The sequence below is a fragment of the Rhipicephalus microplus genome, chromosome 2, assembly GCF_043290135.1.
Source record: "Rhipicephalus microplus isolate Deutch F79 chromosome 2, USDA_Rmic, whole genome shotgun sequence".
Taxonomy (NCBI): Eukaryota; Metazoa; Arthropoda; class Arachnida; order Ixodida; family Ixodidae; genus Rhipicephalus; species Rhipicephalus microplus.
The window spans coordinates 233,818,237-233,839,183 of record NC_134701.1 but is presented as its reverse complement, the minus strand read 5'-3'; the positions used below and the strand labels follow the sequence as shown (position 1 = coordinate 233,839,183).

At 41.5% G+C, this 20,947-nt stretch overlaps 2 non-coding genes across 2 annotated transcripts; both read left to right on the top strand.

Annotated features, from left to right (window-relative positions):
• The first annotated feature begins 3,013 nt into the window (after positions 1 to 3,013).
• Positions 3,014 to 3,086, top strand: TRNAR-UCU (transfer RNA arginine (anticodon UCU)). The gene has a single exon. It is a non-coding gene; the product is annotated as a tRNA-Arg (tRNA).
• A 1,017-nt stretch (positions 3,087 to 4,103) lies between these two features.
• Positions 4,104 to 4,176, top strand: TRNAR-UCU (transfer RNA arginine (anticodon UCU)). Its single transcript has one exon. It is a non-coding gene; the product is annotated as a tRNA-Arg (tRNA).
• Positions 4,177 to 20,947: the final 16,771 nt, after the last annotated feature.

Sequence of the window (20,947 nt, the reverse complement as noted above, 5' to 3'; positions counted from 1 at the left end):
TGATCGTGGTCTCAGTGCCGATTAAAAACCCCCTTAAATTACCTCACCTTACGTAACAATATATTGTGATTGATTGATATGAGGGGTTTTACGTCCCAAAACTACCATATGATTATGAGAGACGCTGTAGTAGAGGGCTCCGGAAATTTTCACCACCTTGGGATATTTAACGTGCATCCAAATCTGACCACACGGGCCTACAACCCTTCCACCTCCATCGGAAATGCAGCCGCCGCAGCCGGAATTCGATCTCGCGACCTGCTGGTCAGCACCCGAATACCTTAGCCACTAGACCACCGCGGTAGGGCAACATATATTGTGGTCGATTACTTTTATTGTATGGAAAAATCTAGCGTTAAAAATTGGCGTAGGTAATCTGGCGTAGTTAAAATTCTGCTGTATGCCGATGATGTGGATGTTTGTTGTACCGATCAAGATAGTGTTACCACTACCATCACTACAGCTAAAAGGTCGGGCAATGCAACTGGTAGTCTAGTAAACTCGGGAAAGTGTCTGGGTTTCTGGCATGGATACTGGTCGTCAAGACCAGACTATTTTGCCACTTTTAAGTGGGTGGCCACACCTGTCAAGTACCTTGGGGTGTCACTGGAATATTATAAAGATAATGAGAACTACTGGCAAGAGCAAGCGAAAGAAATGCGGACGAAAGCCAATAGATGCAATGGTAATCATTTGTCAGTGTTTTCGAGGGCGACTGTCTGTAATATTTTCTTGGCCTCAAAACTTTGGTATGTGATGCAAGTATTGTATTGTTCAAGGGCAGACATACAAAAGCTTCATCGCATTTTCGCAGCGTTCGTGTTGGCCTCTAACTGGGAGAGATGCAGTCGAATAATCTGTTTCGAAAAGTGAAACACGGAGGGCTGGGTTTAACACATCTTTTAATACGCCAAGTCGTGAATAGGTTGTTTTTTTTTTGCTACAGAAGGGATCCTTTCTTACGTGCAATGTGCCAAATAAGACTGATGCGGGCTTTACCTAGATATGTGGTTAGCACGAATGACATGACCAATGCTGTCCGCGGGTATCTTAAGGAGGTTATTCTCAGTGTATGGTTTTTATCTGTTAGATATACAAATGAATACTTGTTTTCAGTGACTCGCAAAAAGTTATACAAAGATGTGTGTGATGTTGTTTTACTTGAACCCCTGTACCATGCCATGTACACCGGAGGTCAAGGGCAAGATGTGCGAAACAAGTGAAGAGAATGCAAGTGGCTCCTGCCGCGAAGTCCTTCTTTTTCAAGCTGCACACAGGTACATTTTCTCCCAGGACATTTGAAGCAGACCATGATTTTGCTCCCTTTGCGGGACAACTTGCCTTATCTGTGAAAAACGGGAAATTATAGACCATGTTTTCTTACAATGTTGGGAGAGAGTATACTTTCGGGATGTACTTTAAAGGACGTTAAAGAAGGAATTACCTTTAAATTCTCATGGTATAAGACTTCTGCCAATAGTGGACGAAGAGGGAATGCCTTTTAATTTGATTATGCTATGTGGCCTTCACAGTTTATGACGGGCCCGTATGGCGGGCTTTTATTGCGATCAGGACGCACGGCCTCCACGAATGCGTTTCCGTGAATGTATGGCCAAGTTTATCGAACTGCAGAAAACTTGGGAGATTGTACCTGAGTGGTTGTCGAGGGTAGAGCCTTTGGCACCACTTAGGGAATTTTAGTTTGTGTCAGACTGTTACTGCTTGTTTTTGTTGTGCTTGTGGTTTGATGTACGCGCCTATGAACAGACAATGAAAGAAAAAAAGTCCCTGGGGCGCAGTGGATAGTGCGTTGGACTTTTAATCCAAAGGTCCCTGGTTTGAACCCCGGTAGGGATGGTGTTTTTTTTGCAAGTATCGCTTTTTTATTGGTTTTGTAGAAGTATGTATTTAAACAGTACTGCTATCTTCAAGGTGAGACTGTAAGCAGGCGTGGTAGTAACAGGTAAAAAATAAAGAGAACAAATTAAGCTACTACAGCTGTGGCGTGAAAAAAAAACGAAAAAAAAGAAAGAAACGAAATAACGCTCCAGATAAACAAATCGTAAACCATAATCACACCTATCAAGCACTGGTATGAACAAACTGATACCATCATACTAGACTGTGTACAGTTCCCTGGTGTTGTGGAAGTGATCTGAATAACTATTATTACTCGTGAAGGGAACACTTGGCCCAAAACCATTCAGTCTTCCTTCGTTGAAGCACAAAGATGATGCGCCACCAATTTCACGAAAATATGATCCAACGACAGTAGCCAAAGGCGTCCAATTCACTAGAACACGACAGAAGAAAAAAACAAAAGGCAAATTATACGTGTGTGCATGCAAGTTGACTAAAACATTACATGGATGAAGGAACCATAGGGTGAAGAGTAAGACTACCAGCATATATTGTAGTCGCTTACTTTTATTGCATGGAAAAAGTATTCTTGTTGTTATTTTATTTTTCTGGTTTTTTCGCGAATAATGATGATATTATAATACTTCACGCCTGCATAAAATGAAGTGAACATACATTAAATCATCTCGAAATTGACGCATCTTCATAAGCCACCTTAAATAGATATTGATTACAAAGTCATTCGCGAGAACTCGAATATTGCTGAGTTTTACAATAGTTTGTGTAAAATGTCTTGAGCTAAATGTAGATAGCTTATAAAATACTAATTTTGATTCTCACGAAGAAACACCCAGCTGAATATATCGAACTGTAGAATTTATGGGCAATATTGATAACGCAAAAATACTTCGTTAAATACTTAAAAAGAAGAAAACACCATTTTTATTGCAGGCACAAACCAAGAACATGCTTTTGCAAGTACAATAAAACCTGTCAACGTTTTTCCAAAACGAAGTTGACGCAACCTTGCAGCTTCGATAGCGCATTTTCATTATAACATGATTCTGTTTGTTCTCACATTGCTCGACGGAATCATTCTATTGCCAACTTTTACATCAAACTTTTTCTTGTTCTTCGAATGGTCTTTACAAGAGTCCCTGTAGCGCAGTGGATAGCGCGTTGGACTTCTAATCCAAAGGTCCCGGGTTCGAATCCCGGCAGGGATGGCCGTAACTTTTTTGAGTACCCATATTTTTTAATTCATTCCGTAGAAGTGTAGGCGTGTGTATGGCATTCGTTTGTGTTGTGGAGGTAGGTTCCTGCTGCTCAATCGCGATCCGTGACTAAAGAGCAAACGCTTGTCACAAAGCCATGTACTGTTACTACATTAGGTTATTTGCTTCGAAGTATATAAATATACATTCAAAATACCAGTGTGAAGTCGCAGATGATTTCATTAAACACCAAAAAATAAATAAAAGGTTTGATGGGCACGAAAGGATCGTGACTTTAAATGCAACTTCCACACACTTCATATACACTGGTACCATTGTAAGAATAATGCGACCGCCAACATACATAGTTATGCCTCTTACTGTGTTTTGTGAAAAACATATTTTTTGTGACACATGGAGGAATACTTTGGCACTGAGTTAACATGCATTAAATTACTTAAGAAAGCTCCCTGCCTTCAGTACTTCTTTTTCAGGAAAAAGTAACCTTAAATTTATTAGCGATAACTTTCTAACAGCCAAATGTTTGCATTGTTTACTGTAAAATGTAGTTAGCGACATTTTCGTAACCAGTTGCAAATAATCATTGCTAACTTTTCCTGATGATATAATCCTTCGAGAGAAATCTAGCGCACGCAATAAGCCGAATCGTGGTGTGTTATACTTTTGGGTTTATTTTCTAAATAAGCAAATTTTTTGTACGCAATTTAGGGAAAAAGAAAACAACCCTTCTATGAAAGGAGCCAACGGGTGATGCCATAATCAATACAACGACTCTAAGAACAAAAAAAAAGTTTGGAGCTGTGTCGCAACTGCAGCTGTGCTGCAGCTGTGCTGTGCAGCTGTGCTGCAAATGCGTGGCAATGCAGCATTCAAGCTTCGTACGCCGCATTTTTATTGTAACATGATTCTGTCGGTTGTGACGTTGGTCGACGCAGCTGCTGCTACGGCTTGATAGGCTTTATATAATGCTTTCATGTTCTGTTATATACAGTGTGTGCCTTCGTAAGAGTCCCTGTAGCGCAGTGGATAGCGCGTTGGACTTCTAATCCAAAGGTCCCGGGTTCGAATCCCGGCAGGGATGATGGCGGTTCACGGACCGCTTGTTTTCCTTTTTAATGAAAGTCGCTTTGTAAGTTTGCGTCTATGATGCGCTTGTGTAGTAATAATATTCAAAATGGTAGCTCATTATTAAAATAAATGTAACTAGCACCTCATTCCAAGAGGCAGATGAGGCTTCGCCCAACTGTTCTCGACTTTCTGTTTACCACTGACTTAAAACAAGTAATAGTGACTCGCTTGGAATCTTCTACTGTAAGGCTTCACTAAACAGTAACTGCGGGCCATTCTGAGCATCAGGGAATGGATTTTAAGGAATCTAACGAAAAGTAAACGGGTTTTTTGTGTGAAATAAAAGAACAGTAAGAATACAGCGTACAGTGCAGATTGAGCATGACCTTTTAGTTTTTTATTGTGTTTCTAGCTGAGCGCCATTATTTTTATTGACAAAGAAAGGAACGGAAAGAAAGTAGTCATGTCATGCAGGGATGTCCTCTCACGAAATTTTTTTTCGCGTTCGAAATGCTTTTCTAGCTAATTTTAATGAGGAACATATTATTCTAAGCTTATTAGACGTACCGCACGGTGATGATTTTCTTGCTTGTGCTCTTCCAAAAGAAAACCACAAAATACAGAAAAAAACAAGCAAACGCTTTCTTAGTTAAAATGATGCTTGGCAAAAAACGAAAACAAAGCCATGATCATTAGTTGGCGATAAAAAAGAAATTACCATGGACCTGGAGGCTGTCTTATTTCCGAGCCTCACTTACGTAGGCTGCAAAATTAGGCGTATAATGACCATGACGAGCTTTGTAAAGATGGGAAAGAGGCCGGGAGATGCCAGTCATTGCTTGCGAGGTCTAATATTGTTAAAGAAGGTAGCGCAAAGGAACAACACAAGCAAGGAAGAAAAGACGCCAGCTAGCGCTCATCTCGCGTACTTGTTTCTTACTCGTCGCGTTGTTCCTTTGCGCTGCTTGTTTCAACGCGAATTCTCTCAAGCTAGTCACGCTATCAGTTCTCGTGAGGTGCGAAGGAGCACATGATGTAACAGTGGCAGTTGTCCCGTGTATCACGAAGGGAGTGACTATATCTATCGGTGGGATGATGAAACTTACAAGACACACAATATCTGAACTTTCATTGCCATAGCAACCGCTGCTTCACGATGACATAACGTGTGGCAAAACTAGGTAACTTGCGAATAGAGAACGACGAACCTGTTTGTCATACGCAGGCGGAGTTAGAAACACTCACGTGTCGCCAAATTCAAGTTCCGGTTGCTATTGCGGCAGCAGATCGGACTGCCGTTTCTTTGTCGAAGTTGCGTCACCCAACCAAAAGACAGCTGCCGTTGTCATAAATTGACATGACCGATCGTGCTTTGCTAACGTCCTCACATTAAGAGTGCAAAGACATCATCGTAATGACCTGACTAACGCGATTCGATGATGTCTGGCAAGCTTCAACGCTGCTGGCTCGTGAACATAACAGTTCTATCCCAACTGCTTCCGGATGCACCACGCGATTGATTGGCTGGCCGCCAGAATACCGGTGATTGCACGAGCCGAATGAGAGAGTTTGCGGAGTTTAAGCATTCGGCGCGCGAGATGCCGTTTGTTCAGCGATAAGGCTTGCTTGTAGGCTCTGTGCAAGCGTAATTGTGCTGTGGATGAATGCGCCGGTAATAGGCGAAGATTTGACGGGATCCCTCTAGAAAAATGACTGAGCAAAAGGGTGTCTTCTTTGCCTCACAACAATAATTGTCATCACCAGTCCCTTGGACTGGTGATGGTGAAAAGAGTAGGCATGCGGCTAGATCATTTATTGACAAGAACAGTAAGAAAGTAGAGAAACATGGAAACTTCGCAAACAAGTAAACACGTGAGTACCCGCGAAAAATATCATTCTGCTACATGCCAGGTGTTGTAAATATAATGTCCAAACGTAGTATACTTATGAGTTTTGAAATGTGCCGTTATTCCAACTACAGTCGTCACATATCCGTGTCCATGCGAGGTTTTAACTGAGTCTACAATATGTATTCTCCAAACACCTCTGGGGTATACGGTAAGCTTGATAGACTGGAAAGCTCGTCGGTCAAGTGGAACGGGAAAGCCGAAGCATACGGCTGTTGGGACTTAGCTTGATGGGCACAAATCGTACGCGAACCTATATGAAGAGAAAGTATTATCAATGATCAGAAGCGTGCTGCTACTTTCAGCTTGATGACCCAGAAACGTTATTTGCCCAAACGGGGATAAATAGAAGCTTGTAACACTCGGCCTGAACAGAGCCACGTGACGTGGCACACAGGGTCGGGCCATGTACAAAAAATGATCACAAAATAGAAAATATGGAAGTACAGAAATATAAAAATATAGAAAAATAGAAAACAGTTGAAGTATCAGAGCTAGGCGAAATTTCGGTTGATTACCTTCAATAAAAGAGCTGTCCGCTCAGGCGGAAGACAACATCTCTTCGGCGAGCCGGATGCTTGTTCAGCCTTGTCTGAGAGCAGTCATGTGCGCCTGCTTCATCAATAGATAGAAGTTTCACGACGTACTACTGGAATCTGGGCGTTTGATGGATTTGTTTCCTGGGCGTATTTCCGTGATCAAAGAACATTTGGACGAGAACATTGCCTTCACACATATGGTTCCGTACCTCCTGTCCGCACCATAGCACAGCATAAGAAACATTACCTTTTCTCTTCTTGCTTTTATGATACGTCCAGATCACTGCAGTGAACTGGCTCGCAAGCAAGTTTGATGGCGTGTGTGGTCACATATCTCCCCAGTGACCCAGAACGGAAAGTAACCCATTGGCGGATAACTATAGTGTGCACCCGGTTGCATACGCGCCTCTCATTACGTTGTTCGTATACAGCTGCGAAACGTGGGGCATAGACATCGCCCTTGAGAAATGTGCTTCGACGTAAACATTTCCCACAAACCGTTTGATAATGAAGCATACCAAATACCAACCCTTTCCTGTAGAATGTTCCACATTGGTCACAATCAAATTAGTCTGAGATATATTTCGAAGATTCTATACGGAAGAAGAGCCTTCGGAGATTGCTTTCGTGCGAATAAGAAACTTCTCGGCTGAGACGATGACAGCCTGATGAGAAAACGCCCGATATCAACTTCGACTCCGTCACCAATAAGCATTAAGGTTAGTACTGCACCTGGTGGTCTGTTGTAGTCATGCCTTTGTTGACAGTGCTATGATTCTCCGGGCAACTGAACACAGCTATTTCTTATGTACAATTCTTCAATGGTTGGGACGTTTCATATCAAATCGCATGATATCTGCCTATACTTTTAAAATTTGTCGAAACCTTTAAGTGAGTAAATTCTCCGAGAAACTCATATTTCATGTTGTTTTGAATATCAGAAAAAAATGGAATTCGAAGTTTAGTGATGGTTTTTCCCTACTGTTTTTTTTTTCACTAAATCCATAGTCACCACGTACTATTCAAAATATACTTTACTACGCTTGTATCAGACTTTTTCTATTCACCCTACCACTGTTCTGGTCCTGAATTTTTTATTCGCACAAAACATTTCTCGAATACCAGAGTGCTCTTTTTTGAAGTTCTGTTTGCTTTTTACACCCGAAGCGGGAAGGAAAAATTTGTTCAGTTCTTTTAGTATTTACATAAAATAAAGACGAAAAACAGAGATAGCATCTTATTCCACCGGCTGTTTAAACTTAACCATATCTGTTCTAAGCACTTCTATTTGGTATATACACAATATGGGTATTTATGGTGTCTTTTTTGCAAAAAAAAGTAAAGAATTAAGTTTCTTCCTTGTTGTCTGCATCAAGTTTCTTTAACTGCAATTCTTGCAAGCGTTGACAAGCTAAACAAAGATGGACTGGGGTAAAGGCTGTGTGGGTGAGCGGGAGGCTAATTGGAAGATAACAATTTAGTTTTACGCACTAAATTGCAGAATAAGTAAATGCGAAAGATAATAAGCACAGCTCAGGAAACGCGGACAAGTATTGTACGCGGAGTAGTGCCCCTTCCAGACGCTTTTCAGCACTCAAATTTCATAAATGTAGCCAGTAAATCTACACACCAAACCTCTCCTGATTATTCCCAAAAGTGTTTTATGAAAATGCACTAAGCTGCCTTTTTACAAATTTTTTCCGCAAAATAAAGTATTCTGGTTACAGCTCTAGCCAGCCAAAAGCGTAATTACTTTGGTTTCCAGTTCTCTGTTATATTTTAGTTTAATGAGCGTTGTGAACAAGGCGTTGATAAATAAAAAAATATTCAATGAGCATTTGGCGTAGCTGTGCGAATCACCATTCCATTCTTTTTGGGTCATCATCATCATCATTACCACCACCATTCGCATCCTATATTACGGCTTTTAGACTAAGAAGGCATCTGCCAGAGATCACTGATGCTGAAATCACAAGACCGAAATTGAAACTTGAAAACGTGGAATCCACTAACAGCGCGAAAAAATTCAAAATAAAGAAAACAAGCAAATCCCCTCGGACAATACAGTAAATGACTGAAATTACAAATCCAGAGTGTACAGGTTTTCCATGAAGACGATTTGCTTGGAAGGTTCATTCAACTGGCCAACAATCTTTGCCTCCCCGAGTTTACCCGAACTGACGTTGAGGCTTTACAGCTGGCCCCAAGTTGTGGCAACAAACTCATTCGTCGACAGCGCTCCCCGTCTCTTAAATCTATACGTTGTTATTTAACGCATTAGAAGTCATTCTAATCCACTTACATACATACATACATACATACATACATACATACATACATACATACATACATACATACATACATACATACATACATACATACATACATACATACATACATACATACATACATACATACATACATACATACATACATACATACATACATACATACATTGCTCCTTGGACAAATTGCACGTTCTACGCAACCTAATTGTTACACCCGTGACTAATTTTACAGCCGCGGCCAACGGCGTTGTCTAAAAAATCGCCCAACATCATTCTCGAGCGACTGTGTTCGCTAGACTCAACTTTAAATTATACCACGAAATGTAATCTGCCAAAGCCATCAAGCGAGCGCCGGTTTAATTAAGTACTATTCCCCGAAGCAACGAGCCCCGCGAAACGCCCGAAGTCTAGTCTGTTCTGAAGCGATTTGACACAGGGGTGTAATTTCGGTTCAGGAATGCAGGACATGTCAGTGGCTCACAGTAACGACCACTATTGCTTAGCAGTGGATGGATACGATTTGATAAAATGAGATTTCATTAAAATTGAAGCAAACTCGTTAATGAGCCTGAGGAAGGCGCTAAGCTATGAGCGCCACCCTTGTGTTTAAAAAACAGGGAATCATTTATGAAGAAATTCCTGAAATACCTAAAATCTTAAAGAGATTATCAGTTATCAGAAGACGAGAGGAGAAGGTAGAGAATGAACAAGAAGAGAGAAGGCAAAAAGGTTAACCAGGCAAATGACCAATTGGCTACCCTACGCTGCGGTCATCGGAAAGACGAGTATAAAAATACGAGTGAGAGAGAGAGAGGAAACAGAAGGGAAATGGAGGAGAAATATTTTAACATGGGCTGACACCTTTGCAGCGGTGGTACTATACTAAAGTCAAAGGTGTTCACATATGCCCGTAGTCCTAACAATGCGCAAGCAGGCTTTGCTTTGAGAGCCCCCGAAAGACGACGACGGTGTTGCAAGAAAATGCTGAAGCAAGTTGTTACTTCTAGTTCTTCAATGATTGTTGAAAGCAGGAAAGTGAACTCACAATCTTTTAACACAGCTTCAGGAATGATTGCGCAACACTGCTCTAAACTAATATGTATTTATAATTCACAACTAGCGCTGCACTTTGCTGATGTTATGAATGGGTGCGAATTGTGAACTGGAATAGTACCAAAAACACGTGAGAATCAAAGCGCACATTGCCTGCAATCTGATAAACAAATCTTCGGCAATGGCTGATGAAAAGCCGCCTAGGCATTGTAATTGGGAAAACTGGACAATACATTCAGTGGGTTTGTACCGTATGTCATTCTTTAAAGATGGTTATACGTTTCTATACGTTTTATATATTTTTTCATGAAAAGACAGTAAGTTTTGAAAGTATTCATGAGTACAAAATGCGTACATGCTTTAGAGCAAGGATATATAAACGTAATCATGCCTGGCGAAAATGAGTGAGATTAAGGGATCTATTACACATGAAGAGCAAAAAAAAAAATGTTGGCACTCAGCAAAAAGGTGAAGAAAAATACAAAAATATACCTTGCATACTGCCTCACACCTGCTCCACATACTCATCGGGAGGCAATTCACGTCGCGCGAATGGCCGTCAAATAAATTAGCACACAATTGCAGCTAAGTGGTATACGATCAATATCCCATGTTGGCGATTTGCAAACACATGATTAGGCATAAATATAATATAGCCATATTAATCATATAGGTTCATATTTCCTTCGAGCCTGAGCGCCGCTATGTGAAAGAATGAGCGTTTGTGGTGACACTTGCTCTGTCTGCATACTAAGTACATTGTTTCGTTCTTTCCATGCACGTTGAAACACTATTTCTTCAAAAAAGTACCAGACAATAAAACAGGTTATGGCACGTACGTAGTGGTTGAATCTATTAGCAGAACGCAACAGCTGTTTCTCAAATGACGAATATAATTTGGCTCCCTGTGGGCTGTAGAAGAAGCGCCAAAGCAATGACTCGTTCGCAGGTGCTATACGAAGCCGCCTTGCGCGATGGCTGTTTTAGCTGTTGCCAGTGCCTGTACAGCTTCACTCTTCACATTGGTTCTTTTCCTCGAAACTAAGACAATATCTAGATTACCTTTCTGCATGCGTTAGGTTTTTAATTCATTATCGTTGCTTGATACCCATGTTGGCGAATATCTCGTTACTCAACTGCTCCACCACAGGTTGTATAACAAGAGAGGCAATTTTTTTTGTGCATCCCTTTATTTTGATTGCGCATAGTATGTACCTCTTATGAAATACAGTTACTACTATAGTTTGCGTTACGACTTCGTGTGTACCTTGTCAAGTGTGTCAAGTGGTGGCTTCACTTTACAAATAATGGTTGAACAAACACAGAGTTTATAATAATAGAGATATGACCTAGTCTGTAAGTATTTAAGTTCAAAGACTAAACTTACAAGCACGAACACAGGGCTGAGATCAAAAAACACACACGCGCATGCATGTGGGCGTGCGTACGTGCGTATGTGTGTGTGCGTGCTTATCAACGTGTACACGTCTAAGAATTATAAAACATCCCATTATTATAGCCAATGCTCTTATTATTTTAGCCTCAACGTTTTTAACCTTATTCGCAGTTTAGTACGTGTGACCGGCAGAGCCACTCGAAATCTGCGATACTGCAGCCAATCACAAAATGCTCTCACAACACCCTTCCAGACTTGGTTTGTATTTTCACATTAAAGTAATGGCTCCTTGCCATTCTGCTGATCATGGCAGCTGTGTTCAGTGCTGTTCTTTTCCCCATTAGAGCGTATATGAGACACAGTAATTACTAACTTTTGCTCTCTGTTTAGAGATACTTCAGACCAAGTAAGCTCCTATGCCGAGCTTAACTGAACCAAACTAGCCGGTTTAGTTGGTCGGAAATTAGGAGTAGTATTACTGCCGTTAGCGTCTAGAGCTCGGCTACGATTTTGCGTCTTTCTTTTCTCTCGTTTTTTTTTCTGTTTTTTTGCGTCCGCGTAACTTTCTTGTGGTTGCATTAAAAAGGGTGATTATGCTAAAATATTGCGCAATAGCGCTGAAGCAATAAAAGATTCAGACGGGTCTGTTTCAGTAGATTAAGTAAATTGTGCTACTGGCGCTCTGGAACAGCTTCTACTTACGACTACCTACCATTGCCAGTTAGTATCACGCCCAGATTATGGGAATGTCTAATATATGGTTGTGACCCAGACTTTCAACGTTATTATAAACGCATTTGCATTTCCTGTACATATACATGCACCTTCAATCATCTCAGTATGGCTTAGTTAAGTCTTAGCGTAGGCAGAAGGGGAGGAAGTTCGTTCTACTAGATCCCTCCCCGCCATGCTCGCTATGACATTTCTTATATTGCATATTATATACACATGGACGCGTTCAGGCACACATTCTTCCGAGCACACAAAAATTATGGTTGAACACCCCTGTGCTCCTGAAAAGAAAACGTTCTCGCGCAGACTCTGTAGTTAACGTTACCATAACAGTATGGAAGTGTTAGACTAGGAATCCCGCTTAGGTTTTTCAAGAAATAAGTGCAACAACCTTAAAATAACCGTGGTTGTTTGTCAGTTAGATGAGTTCGTTTATATCTGTTTTTATTCAGCTTATTGTTGCCTGAAGCAGGGTGGGCGAGAGGCTATTTATACATTTATTTCTCCACTTAATAAAATACTTACCCTCGGAAATGAAAACTATCATGAGGTCAAATATATTGTTCAATAAGTATTCGGGAATGCGGAGAAAGAATAACCTACTTTTTCTTGTCTCTTGCCATGACACATTAAAGTTAATCTACAACAAGGTTACTGAGGTCGTGAAGGTATGGACTGTTCTATAAAAATAAATTTCTTTAAAAAATAAAGAACGTTAACACATTAATAATCTTGAAAGTATAATACAACGTATGTGAAAAAAGCATAGAACGACAGGAAGAAGAATCGCAGAAATAGAGACAGAAATGTTAAGGGAAAGGCGCAGAGCTCGCCAGGTACATAGACAGGCAGTCATTTAATCATAAAATCATATACATATATAGTTGGTTAAATTTTCACGACAGTGTGCCAGATACTGACGAAAAAAAGCCGGATTTAAAAGCACTGAAATTGGGTTTGGGCGCCAAAATAAGCAGGCAAAACGCAGTTTTAGACCCCTCCAATAGTAATTATTAGCACAAAAAGGTTTCACTGAAAAACCGAATTTCTAAAGAAATACGTGTGGAGCCTCTGTGTACAACAAAAAAGCAAAAAAAAAACAGAGATGTTTTAGTTTATGATTGTACAATGGCGCCAATGGTTTAGCATAGCTAAGCATTTTTTTTTCTTACACTGTTTGCTTAACAGGGTACCTGTTTTCATTATCCGGCATGTTTAGTTGAGTGTCCACTGTTGAGTAAACATGCTCTTGAGTCTCTTGCTTTTCAGCATTGCTGAGAAGGTCACACAGGGGCAAATATCCAAACCACTAATAAGCCAGAAGTGTCTTTTTGCATTGTGTTAAGCGCGTCTAATCACAAAGAGTCAAATCAGTCCCTGTCTTCGAAGACCTTAACAAAACGCCTCACCATGGTTCAAGAATTTCTTAAAGGCAATAAAAAATGCATTTACTGGGTGCTGACAATCTCGTCTGCCAAGATTTGCAACGCTACGCGCCCTGGAAAGAGGTACGTCAAATGTCAGAGTGAATACCACTTGACGTTCGTCTAACTGGCGTGCGCGCCAACAATGTGGAGGTGATGTGTGTATCATTGAATAGACATGCATACGTTAAAATATAATACGTGACACTGCGAGAATTATTCGAGGTGACGTGTGTAAATTGTGAAATATGTTGCTTGAGTAGAAGTATGATGGTTGACAGAACTATTAAAACATACAAACAGAATTTGTGCGTGTTATTTATTTTAGCATCGAGTGAGATGCGAGACTGTGCTGTCTCCATTTTGTTTGCATTAGGGTTCTCACCATTCTCAGTTTGTGCCCGTGCCAGCTGTGACAATGCTTGGCGTGTTTTTTTCGTGCATCGTCTCTCAGGGCAGTTCCAGCGGTATGGCGCTGTGTTCGTTTTAAAGGTCATACAAGCCTCTCCAAACGTGCGCCGATAGACGGATCTATCTCACAGGAACAGGCAGTACGATTCAGAGAGCGCGGAAACGACGCAAGATCACTTGCGTGAACGAAAAGGCTGAGGCATTTCATATGATTGTAACCTTGCGTGCGCATGACGTGTTGATGCGCCAGTGGCGTGGAATCATTCGGCTCCTAGTTTCTCCGATACCGAAGAGGACAGGGAAGGAATTAGGCTTGCGAAGCATGCAACGGGCGAATGACAAAGCTGTCAGCTCACCTTCTCTCGTCATGTTTCATTGCTCGTAATGAAACAATTAAAGCAATTTTGTGGTACAAATCTTTTCGTTAAGCACACAACTTCCAGCATCTATCTAAAATTTCCGATGTGACCTGTTGAAGCACGCTTTAGGAAGTAAATGACAAACAAAACAAAAATCATCTGATCACCCGATCATTATTTTTCACCCAGATTCGACTTTCGCCTGATGACACTCAATGGTTTCGCATTACATCTCTATAGTCCTGCGGCTGCACAAAAGTGCCTCCTGCTCCGTATGCGTGCCAGCTGACGCTGGGGAGATGTCTGACAGGCGACGCTATGCGGATGAATACATGTGCATAGGCTAATGGGCCTTTCTGTTGACTCCGGGGCATGTAGCTTTGACAGTGCTGAAAGTAACTTTTAAAATAAAGTATATGTTGCTCATTGAGCTCCGAAAGCCCAATTTTCACCGTTACATAAATTTTGGTCTTGAACAGTACTCGAGATCTAAATTAGAGGTCAAATTGTGTTCCTGTAGGCACCAATTTAGCTATATAGGCATTTATGGGCATTCATGAGGATTCAAGCACACACTTAAAAAAGCATTTATAGGCATCATAAATACACTATAAAAGCCTTTAGCCTCTAATTCATGCTTATATATCAAAGGGGCGCGATAGGAGTGCAAGAAAAAAAACAGGCATCTGCCTCTAATCCCATCTCCACTGACGAATTCGACACAATATGGCCTGTTGTGAATGAGTGGGTATTCACCAGCGAAACATGTCGAACGCCAGGTATGGACTCTGCTCAAAGAATGAGTCTTTGTGCGCTGGCTGTTATGTGCGGACACAACGTTTCCGTTTTTTTGTTGCTTTCCTTGCTGTTTGTTTTTTCGGCATTAATTTGATGATTTTTTAATACCGCGGCCATAGCGCAGCTGCCTCTCCTTGTTTTGGAACGTTTTTGTTTTTTTCTTGCTTTCTTTGCTGTTTGTGTTTTCGGCATTAACTTGATGATTTTCGAATAGCCGGCCATAACGCAGCTGTCTCTTTTTGTTTTGATACCCGCATAAAGACAAAATGCCAGCAGCATAGCTATGCGCCCTACCACCACAGTGTCATCTGACGTCATGCACAAGCTTGCTTTCTACAATGGCTCTTTTTTTGAGAACGTTATTTCAGAACCCAATATGCTCTCTCCGCCCACTGTCAAGGTATGCACTTCGACGCAATTCTGAACACGTCTTCGTCCTTCTAAATTAATTCCTAAGTTCTCATTCCTTATGTTGCTTAGAAGACTAATTCACACTAAGCCTAATGTCATCCGCAAGCGCACATCTTCTTGCGTTATACCTAATTAGAATGTTCTTCACCAGCCTTCATTTTACAGTTACACGAGCCGACGCTCGTTCGCTTATTGTCGCGGCCCTCTTGGCATCGCTCCCTTTATTACTTCCGGCTTGACCATTTTTAAATGAGGTGCTTCACGAAATCTGCATATAGAGCTCTATTAGCGCTAATTTATAGGCTATTTCTCCACAATACCAACAGTATCACGCTCAACTTTAATTTAGTTATACTTTTTGCACCGTAGGCTGCTCACGTGCATTGATATGTCAAATTTTAGCGATAATGAATCATAAAAACTGTCTAATTCGGAACATAATAAACATGACAAGCATTGAAGAAGTTCCATTAGAAGGTGTACTTATGCGTTAGCAGATCGGAAATGAACGTTTTCGATTGGTTATGTTCCTTCGTTTCATATGCATTCGTGCTAAAAGATAAGTGGCCTCCAACAGTGCTACTGTTCGAGATAGCTAATTGGATACAGAAGAAAGCGGCAAGATCCTCAGGGTCCCAGATTTAACTTAGCGAACATGCATGAATGAACATGAGTGAAATTCCGACAGATTTTTTTCACTGAAAAAGAAAAAGTGAGTCCCACGCAGTAGAAAAGCACGCCGTAGTGTAGCCTGGATGCTAACGTGTGGTGCTACTATTCTTGAGGTTACGGGTTCGACACCAAAACTTTGCAGCATTTCTATAATGAGGACGAAATTAACAAGCCTTAGTGTACGTAATTCAGAGTGATGATAAAAAAAATCCAGACAATCTGATTTACTCGGGAAAAACTTTCATCATTATTCGGTACGCCTCATAATCGTATTGTGAGCCTGGCATGAAAAAAACTCAGAATTTAATAACAATTTTCTTAGTGCACCTACATATTGCGTCATTAGCGCAAGGCTTCAAATGGCTGCTTTGAGTGTTTGTTCCGAAACGTTGTTACTTCTTTTTTTCATCTTAGTAGGAAAACCTTTTGGTATCTTGACAACCCAAGCTTAGCCAAGAAAGCTTAGCGTTATTTATGTTACGGCACGTCTTGAACGTAAAGGCACTGTTTGCGCACTGGCCACTTTTTTTTAATTGATGTCTGCGGAGATCACCCATTCGGTAAATTTATGGCTTCTCCAAAGAATCCTCAGTGAGAGGATTAACGAAAAAGTGTTGTTCGAGTGACATAAAGAGCACGGTAAACATTATCACTGACGCTTTACGCTCCAACCAAAGGCTGCAGAAACATATGTTCCCATAAACATGTTATATCGCCAATCCAGTACGATGAAGAAGAAGAAACCGGATTGCCCATAAAGGAAGGAGGGATTGAGAGATAAAGAGAAATAAATAAATAATTAACGAAAGAGAAGGGTATACAAGAGAGAGAAAGAAATGTTTTAATTATCAGCCGGAGATGTTGGTCATGCAGCCCATTCTCCTAACATGCTTCTCCATACAATTAAAGGCAGGTAGTTTGACTAGAATTGACCCATCTGATTTGCTACCCTACACACATTACCACAACAAATAGGAAAAGAGCGGTGGAAAGAAGAGTAGAAAGAAAAGGTAGGCATGCAGTAAATAGAGTACAATACGGTGTCTGATATGTTGATTGTACGTAAACAACTTCGTAAATTCTTGTTTAGATGGCAATAAAACAACGTCTATCAAGCAGGGATAACACGACTTCTAGTGACAGCATGTGCATGATGTGGCACACAACTCGAATTCAACGAACAAAGCGACTAATTAAAACTTGCAGCTGGGCGAGTTCGTTCATATTTCACAGCAAACACGTCTGTGTCCTTGTCTTTATTTGCACTCACCAGTTCACCTTGACATGAAGCGATTGTGAAAAACTGGAGTTATTACCAGCTTTGGCAAGTCTTCCGCTGAGTTCTTTATGCAACAGGAAGGCAGCGACGGGTGTACAGCTGCTTGTGGGCGCTTGACAGTGAACGAAAGCTAATAATACCTGGAGATTTAAGTGCGAAAATGACTACCTGATTATGAGGCCCGCCACAGCAAATAAAGAGGTATACGAAAACTATCAGGGTTAATCAAAAATATTGGAGCCCGGCCTCTCTTTAGTGAGCCTTGGTAACAACCGCGGATGCGAAGAGCTCCTGAAGGACCCACTATAATGTCCTTTAGAATACAATGGCCGCTAAGTACTGGGACTGGTGAAAATTGTGCAGAAAGCGAGGAGTAGCAGTATCGTGATTCACATGTGATTATGGTATTCGAATAAAAATGAGGTCATGTCTTAGTGTGAGTGGTGTGTGACGCAGATACTGGGCTATGAAGCGGTCGATAGGGGCTACACCATGAGAATGGCGGCTCGTCTTTTTCACATTTTGGGGCCGTCAATCCCGAGAGAAAGGACCTTCACAGGTGAAAAAGAATGGACGTCACAAAATTTTTACCGCATTTGTAGCCCGGAGGACTTTTGTGAAGCCGAAGTGCGAGGACTGAGAATCCCAGAGACCCATAGCAGCCTCACAAATGGCAGAACTTCCCTGGGCACAGCATCTGCGATGGACGCCATGTATTCTCCAACTTCACCTGGTGACGCGGCCGGGCGGTGATTTCTCACATTTCAGACACTTCACTGGATCAGCAGTATTCGAACGGCGGAATCGTGTACAGAAGGCCGTTATGCAAACCATCGCAAAGACCGAACGTCTTCTGTACGTGGATCCCCCGGCAGTAAATCGCAAAATATTCGCCGATGCTTGACGAACCAGCTAGAGCTTCTCAAATCAAATAAAAAAGGAATAAAATACACAGTTGGTGTGATCAGATCGAAGGAGCCAATGTTTATGTTCATTAGATTATTCTAGCATGGATGAAAGTGAAATATAAGACTGAATGCTTTTAAAAGTGCAGCAGGGTCACTTGGAGTGAATAAAGGAATTGATTAGAACAGAAACAGAAAGAAAGTTTAGTTCACCTTCTGTCATCCGCCTGTACGGTGTCTGTTTTTCGCGCGCCACCACACGCATAGTTGTAGAAAATCCTAACCTCAATCCCTATACAGGGAAAAAGCTATAGAAGGCCCCCACGTAAGAGTGGCGTGATTGATGTTGCTCGCAATGAAAACTAATCATCGAAAGCCTATAAATTCATCAAAGGCGACGCGTTCAAAAGAATTAGCGTGGCAGAGCTTCGGAATTATCAGCCCCCACAGGAAGCCCGGAGGACACTGCCAAGTCTGACCTGTCATCTATACCAATGTTGAGGAATAAAGAGTGTATACTAACGATATGCGTGTTTTAGAGTTCGTCATCATCATGCGTCATTGTGAGGGCGCGGAGAACGTTGCAAATTTTTTGCAGAATGTGAGGCATAGCAGTAACATCATTAAGACAAGATCAATACATTAGAGGAAAAAGGAGACCTAAGGGGACTTCCTCAGGGAGACGGCGGCTCATGCATTTTTCTACATGAATATCTAGCATTTCGCGACCATCAAAATGCGGCTACGGCAGCCGGGATAGAACCCGCCACATTCGAGTCAACAGCTGAGCACCTTAACCACTCGTACCGCCATGGCGGACAATGGTGACATGGCTTTCGCAAATAATAATTGCGTAGACTTGAATAAATATGTTGCATCGAAGGAAATCGAAACACCGCCTGTCTAATGCTGGCTGCATGCACCGAGAAGCGAAGCAGGTTCACCGTTCAGAAGGCGATGCTCACGAGACCCGATTACGTTATCGCCATCTGCTCCAAGTTTTTTTTTTAATCATACTTCCTATTATCTCACGCACGGCCCTGGTCTTCCACCGTGGGCCGAGAATGGTTCCACATTTCTCCTCCACATGATTACTACCTAGGCACCGAAGAGCTAGGCACCTAGGCACCTAAGACTTTATTACCTAGCTTTTCTAAGCTAGACCCAACGGGAATACTGAGACGTATCTGTCTCGATTTATTCATTCAAGATTTCTAGAGGGCATCGACTCAGGCTCTCTGCGTTGTAGACATCCTATGTGTGTGCACTGATCAGCGCATTCAGTGCCTCGATTTGTGCGGAGGCTCAAAAAGCCAGTCCTTCTCTTCTAAGGAACACTGGCTCCAGCTCATCACCAGCTCCGCCAAGGTAGCGGTGCACTTGGCTCTCCACAGAGCTCGTGAAATCGTGGTGCCTAAACCTATCGACTCCGTGGTGGGTGCAAACTGCAAATGGTGCGTCTAACAGGGGCACTTTTTGTTTTGTCACGTGAAGGCGATGCCGGCCTCTAAAAGAGCACGCATCGCCTTCGTGTGATGAAGTAAAATAAACTTTGTTTTCTCGTCTGTTTAACTGTCCACCCTTCCGTCTCTGTCGCATAAGCCAAATCACTTCGAATAAATATTCAATAAAAAAGGGTAAATCTTCTTTGCACTACGGCGCTTCGAACTTGTGGTCCACGCTAAGAATCAAACGCACTTCAACAAACACCAACGTTCTTAGAGGGTGAATGTATCCGAACTATATGAATAAATTGTACTGGTGACACAAAATAAACGTAGAAGGAAAACACTTTCTATGAATGTTTTGTTAAATAATTCGCAATAGTAGAATAACAGCCATCTCTAGGAAAATATGTAATTCTAACGTGGAGGATTGTATAGTAACAAAAATATTTGGCGCGACATAAAATTTAGACACAAACATGCGTGCTGGTAGTCGAAGGATGCGCCTTTTATAGGGTAATTCTAGACATAACGCTAAAAAGCAGTTCGAAGACATCGTGGCATGCCGTTAAAGAGAAGGTCGACGTCTAGGAATTTCTTTCATTACCAAACTACCCTTACCCCTTTCGAGAACTTCCAGACGAAATTCTGTGTGAATTTTTTTCTGAGCTTTAAATCCCGTCACTAACTAAATTTCTAAAGCATCTGTGCAGTGTAGAATCTTCAATTTCAAAGTTTATAACACAGGACGGCTGTCTGTACGATGATACACAAAAGGGATAAACGCAAAGCGATAAATAATTTTTCTCATCACTCATAGTGTTCTTGTTGGTTAGAAGTGTAGCTCAAACTAAGAAAAAAATTATGTAGCATGCATTTTATGCCCGAAGCGCTTTCCTCCACCTCAGGGATAGGAATATTTCTAGGCTCTCAAGCCTACTTGTGCAGCCGTAACATCTTTTTTTAAACGTTTCCGTCTGATTAACTATTGTTTCATTCTTCTATTTCACCTATTTTAGTCTTCTATAATCGTATTCTCAACGACCACGAAATCTTATACACCATAACTCTCGGGCTCGTCAGTTTTTACAAACGATCAAGCAGATCTCGGATAAGCACCACATTGCAGCTGTTTTCAAAGTGAAAGGATTGAAAACAGAATTCG